This window comes from Branchiostoma belcheri, unplaced genomic scaffold (genome assembly GCF_001625305.1).
Source record: "Branchiostoma belcheri isolate BF01 breed outbred unplaced genomic scaffold, Haploidv18h27 scaffold11, whole genome shotgun sequence".
NCBI classification, from domain to species: domain Eukaryota; kingdom Metazoa; phylum Chordata; class Leptocardii; order Amphioxiformes; family Branchiostomatidae; genus Branchiostoma; species Branchiostoma belcheri.
The window spans coordinates 86,971-93,266 of NW_017802491.1; the positions used below are offsets into that span (position 1 = coordinate 86,971).

The window sequence follows — 6,296 nt, forward strand, 5'->3', positions numbered from 1 at the left end:
TTTGTTGGTCTGTTTAGCTAAATAAAAATCAATCAATTTACTTCCTTTATGAATCAGTGTTTTTTTCCAATTTTTGGCGGAAATATGTGGTTGTGTAACTAACGTGTCTTCTTTCTTTTTTCACTAAAGTCGACATAGTCAGACAACAACATGAAGATGGCTGAGATATTGTCCATCATTCAAATGCTAGGCAACAGAGCCGAGAGAGAGTGTCACCTGGCAGGACCATATTGCTGCCGAGTAGACTGATCCAACACGGACTTCCAGCCCAGTACCTCTCAGCAGGTGTCTTATGGGACGTAATTCATCGTCCTAACTTCCTTCCTCTGGCCAACATATCTAGGATCTCAGACTTAATGATGGTGTCGAAGGCCCGGGGCATGGCTATCTCAACAGTGTGAACGTTCAAATGTTTACAAAAACAAGAACAATAGCAAGAAAAACTAAGAAGGTAAGCATGGGCATATCCAATACAATGCCTGCACTACATGTACCATGACATGACGAGAGACTATAGGAGACACTAGTCTTCTCCGATAAAATGACAACTTTGTTTCTGCTGCGGCGTAATACAACATAGACGTGATTTCACGTATAGAGGGCAAATGGAGCAAAGTTGGTAAAATAATGTTTTTTTGTGTGATGGGCAAATAAATATGCTTTTTGCCCCAAACCTTCGATGTGTTAAAAGCAGAATACTTCTAATATCTCACTTCTATCTCCGAGGGTACTAGCTTTTCAGCTGGAAGAGATAACACTTTTCCTTCAAAGTCTCAACTACGGGAAATGGGGAAACCGAGGGTAGTAAACGAAGAGACAAACTGCAAAAACTATCCGAACGTGGGTACTGTAAATGTCAAGACAATCCAAGACGAATGTAAGTGGCACGAAGTAGTAAACTCATGTAACACATTTTGCTGTGTCAGTACTAGACCTTTCAGACCACAAAATAGTACACAAAGATAGAGATGAGCCCGTAGTATTTCAAACCTATGCAAATTTTACATTGATTACCCCCTCAGCTTGAAGGTTTATGAACAACGCCTCTTTAGATGGAGAAGGTCTACTTATAGATAAAGAGACGGAAAATGCTTTAGCTAAGGTCAAACCTTAGAACGAAAGAATACTAGTAGCAAACTTCATATGTAAGGGCTACCCAACTTTTACTGTCATACTCCAGTACCAGTAGTTTAGATCAGTACCAGTAGTTAAGGGTTCTCCTGATGAACCTATCCCTCAGAGCTTTCTCAAACTTGACATTTTGGCTAAACCATTCACCATGGAGGAATACATAGCTGTCAAGAGCAAACTAAAACTGGGTAAGGCAGCTTACCCTGATGGAATCCCTCCCGAGGCTCTAAAACTGTGCTATTTTCATGACATCATGCTGTCATTTGCTAACAAGTTGTTCCTAGGTGAGAGGCCTTAACAGTTGGCGATTGGAACCCTTGTGCCGGTTCCCAACCCAGGTGACTTAACTGAATACACTAACTACAGAGGTATTATGCTCGCTTCGGTTGGAGCAAAGATAACCAACAAAATAGAATACAACCTGGGGCAGATAAGCTCCTCAGACCACACCAAAACGATTTCCGCCCGGGTCGTTAAACAACTTCACAAATCATTGCTCTTGGACAACTAATAAAAGGAGTACTGAGTAAGAATCTGCAGGCAATTATTCATTGATTTTAGCAAAGCATTTGATAGCTCTCAGGGGAAATGATGAACATCTTAAAAGCGTACGGAATTCCACAGGCACTGGTTAATGTAATTAACATACTGTACAAGAACACACGTGCGAAAGTATTGTCCACCGATGGTTAAACTGAATTGTTTAAAATTACAGCGGGTGTACTACAGGGTGACACACTAACGTCTTACCTCTTTGTTACAGTCTCAGACTTCATAATGAGGCAAACTCTTGGAGAAGAGAAAAAAAACAACTCTATTTTGAGCTTGAAAGCAGAAAGAGTACTCGTCATCCTGCTGTTGTAATTGATGATCTGGACTTCGCAGATGACATGGCTCTGCTGACAGGAATAATCAAGCAAGCACAGGAACTACTATTGCGTCAGCAAAAGTAGGCTTGAATCTTAACGCGAAGAAAACCAAGCTTATGGCATACAACAAGTTGTCCCTTCGTCATCCAAAACAGGAGCGGTGACCTAGTATATCAACAAAGGGAGGTCACCAAGAGGGTAGAGGTAGTCAGAAACTTTAAATACCTGGGTTTCAACATGCAGAACTCAGAAAAAAATCGAAATAAGAAAAGCGGTCGCCTAGAGTATCTGCCATAAGCTAAATAAAATCTTGAAATCCAAGTTATGGAAAACCAAAATTAAACTTTCTGATTGTCACAACAGAATCGATACTGCTGTATGGTAGTGAAGCTTGGACGCTGACTTCTTCTTCTTACGCTGACTAAATCCCTTGAAAAGCACATTAATTGCTGCTACAAAAGATGCTCCGTATGTGTCTGAACATCTTATGGGAGCGAAAACTCCCCGACGAGCAACTGTATCAGGAATTGTCTGCACTTACGGAGGAGATCAAAACTCGCAGCATTAAACTTGCATGAAACCGATTTCAAAATCACAACCCCTATTTATAGTGGACGTAAACACATAACCTTCTGACGAAGGTAATAATGACAGTAAGGAAATGTGTTATGACGTTAATCCCATGTGTGAAGTGTTCGTTACTGACTCCATAGTCACCTGGTGAACGTCTTTGATTGTTAACTACCTATTGACAAGTTTCTTGCAGGACCACAAATGTATATTATAATCTTCTGTGCTCTGGTTTTCAAACTGAAAGAGCTGGTATGGTGGTATCAATGACAAACCCTCAAAACATCACAGAATTCTCAGTTTAGACATAATGTGCTTCAAACCTTATCCGTGACCTAGGGCACGTGTACCTCATTTTTATTATAAGATTAATAATCCTTTTATTCGAGGTTTTTTTTTGGGGGGGGGGTTGTCACCGAACATGTTGTAAGCCAAATTACCCTGCTTTTTTACGAGGTGGAGGTGGGGTAATTCTATGTAACTTACAAACTACTTATTTTCAGGGGATAATGTACAAGTAAAATTAAATCATAAGAGTAATTTTGGTGCATAATACATCATTTTGACGTCAATTTAGGTGATTTTGCTGAAACCGTGTAAAGATGTTTTTCCTGTAAAACTGCACAAAATGAAACAAAAAGGGTGTATGACAGAATATAAAGGTCTGCTAAGACTTATAATGCCCATGACAACACGGAAGCCAACATGACGTAAAATGTTCTGTGAACGCACTTTAATTATAGTTTCACTATGTTCAAGTTTAATTAATGACGTCATCAATTAGCACACATAGTGAGAATTTGAATATGGTTGAAATTACTAAGAATAACTATTACTACTGATTAGAATTTAAATTTTTGGAGGATACTATGCTAGTTAATTAACGAGAGCTATTTATTATCCTCCACTAGACTAACTAGGGGTGGTAGGTCTCACATGCTGATTTCGAGTCGTTGCAAAACATCTACATTTGCAATGTTGTACATCGCCCGACTAGTGACCGAATGAAAAAAACTAGAAACGCCAATTAGCCAATTAAGGTCTTTTTCATTTCAAACGGTGTCTTGTCCTGTCAGTAAGCTACAGGTTTCAGGACAACTTTGACACAGACATAATATGTACATGGTCTGCTTCTTGCAGATGTGGGACATGCATAGCATTAAGGTCGCGCTGACTGACATGTTACATGTCCATATTTTTGTATGTATCTTTATGTATTTACTCTTACAATGTGTATGATTTCAGTGTTTTACAATGGTTTTTTATTGATGTAATTTGGGGAGGGAGCTCGTAAAGGTGACTCACCTGTTCTCTCTCTCCTTCCACACATCTGGTGGAAATTTAAATAAACAAAATAAACAGATTAACAAAACCGCTAGATTTTAACACTGTCAAACCATTGGAATTTTCAGTTTTTAAGTTTAACTTTGTTCCATGAGGGAACTTACCATGAATTTCCAGTCGATCTCGTCAACCTTTTGTCAGATATATATAATGCACTCTCTAACACCACAGAGGGGCTTTTATTCAAGTATTAAATTTGTCTTTGTTTCAGGTTTGCTTGTAAAGAGATAACAATGAGGCAACAAAAATGCGCCCTGCTCCTGCTGGTCATGATGGTTTTGATAGCCATGATTAACATGAAAGATCATGTGGGTCTTTATTATAACTCACTGACACAGGAAACACTTGTCAGGTAGGCATATAAGAAATTATGTAATTAATACGATTATGATTTTTTTCATCTTGTATATCGACACATAGTAAAATGTTGGTGCTCTTGATACGTATATTTCCGATAGATTTGGGATAAGGTGTAGTGTAATATGGGTTACTAGACTACTAGGTTAATTGTAGGTAAATAACACATTCATATCTTGGCTATAGAGTTATGATATTTAGTATGTTGGTAGGTCTTAGAAAGGTAAAAAAACAATGTCAACTACAGAAGAACTTCCGGTTTTTGTAATCCTGAACATGCTATGGTTTGGAATCTTGGTGAAAGGTAGCTATTTCTGTTACGAATAATTGGTGTGGGTTTTGTCCCTCTAGCAACGTGTTCTGGAACTTAGGGTAGTTTCTGACGAAATCGTTTTTAGCGGATTAGTCCAAAAAGGAACAAAGTATTTTCTACATTTTATATGTAGGTAGCTTATAGAATGATGAATACAATTAAATGCAAATTATTCAAAAAGAGACCAAATTTGCATAAATATGGAGGAAATTCTGTAATAACAGTGTTTTACATAAAAAAGTACTTTCATATATGTGATGTAACTTAAGTCTTTCTTAAAATAATAAATGAACAATTATACGAATCAGGATGTAGTTTGTATAATGCTGACTGTTCAAAATTTCGCCATATGTATATTGTGAGCTAAAAGAACATCGGCAAATGTTGGTTACTCCAATGGAGGTATAATTTGTTTAACTAATCTGTAAACGCTGTAAGTCCACGGGTGTAACTGACGGGACTTCCCTACTTGTGGTGTTTGGAAGTAAAGGCAAACAACACTGATTATAAATTCAGGACCTCATCTGCATAATTTATGAAAACATTCTAGAATAGCCCTCCTAAATAAGATAGCGCGCTTATTATGTTGAGAACACGTTTTATTTATATACTTTATCTAAATAAGGCTTTTGTGTTCATAATAGATGAAAACATCATTCGTCTTGATTAACGTTATTTTGCGCTCATGGAACTCAAATAGTTTAGCATGGTATCAATATCACATTAGACGACACCTGTTGTCAGGATAATTTTGCATTGCATAAGATATAGGTAATCACGTTTATTTAAATGTGCTTTCTGACTTAGTTATCAAAGTGTACGTTCTCATTGATGTGGCGTGCTAAGGTTTAAATGGAACTTTCCGTGTTTTGAGTCTTTGATTATCAGTAACTCACACATTAAAATACTGACGAAAAATTACGTATTCAAATAAATAATATAGATATGTTAAAACGACAAACGAGAACCAAGAAACAGCTACTAAATATCCTTTTGTTTTCTAGAGATCTCCAGGAAAAAGTACAAGATAAAGGCAATGGCAGCGTTACAAATAGATCGAAAAATAACACCCGTGGAAAAGGCGCCTGATGGGCAAAAAAGGTAATATATTCAACTAGAACAAGGACTGACTAAGCCTAAACTTACTGTGAACACAACCTACAACTGAACATAATAAGATACAGACAGACGTGGTTATAGTAAATTTACCTTGAGGGACCTTTTGTCTCCAAAAAATTCGACATCTCTTTATAATAAGTTCGTATAACCGCCATACCGGTTTTATAATCACTAACTCCATCAAGCTCACTCAAAATCTTCATACGACTTGTTCCCCCTATAAACCCTCTGTCACCCATTGCTAAAGACAGTTGGTTTAGATTCATATCACTGCCAGTTTTTTTAATGCATGCCTTTAACTCCTGTTTGAATGGTTCGGGTTCCACAGTAAAAGCCTGTGTTCCTAATCATTTTCTCTCCTGCAGTAACCAAAAAAAAACAAACGTAGGCTTCTTTTAGTGTGTGTTGTTTTTAGCGTTTGTCATATTGTTATTTGACGTTTGTATCCGATGTTATATCAGTCTTTTTTGTTTCATGTTAGGAAGAATCATTCTTATTACAAATGGGTACCAGGGGAGTTAGCTGCTATGAAGAAGTTCAAGGCCGACCAGAAAGCCGTGCAGTCCATACCCACAGTTACACCTGGGTGGGTC

At 37.6% G+C, this 6,296-nt stretch overlaps 1 long non-coding RNA gene and 1 pseudogene across 2 annotated transcripts in view; both read left to right on the forward strand.

The window, feature by feature from the left end:
• LOC109486299 overlaps positions 1–5,650 on the forward strand; it is a 10,888-nt gene extending 5,238 nt beyond the window's left edge. Inside the window, exons 1-3 of one of the 2 annotated variants that reach the window (XR_002141189.1) lie at positions 159–451; positions 4,126–4,266; positions 5,589–5,650. This is a non-coding gene — a long non-coding RNA (uncharacterized LOC109486299). Of the gene's footprint in view, positions 1–158; positions 452–4,125; positions 4,267–5,588 lie in introns of those variants that run through there. The other variant, XR_002141188.1, reaches the window with a different exon arrangement.
• The window catches only part of LOC109481763, a 96,760-nt pseudogene that overhangs the window by 83,043 nt on the left and 7,421 nt on the right, over positions 1–6,296 (forward strand).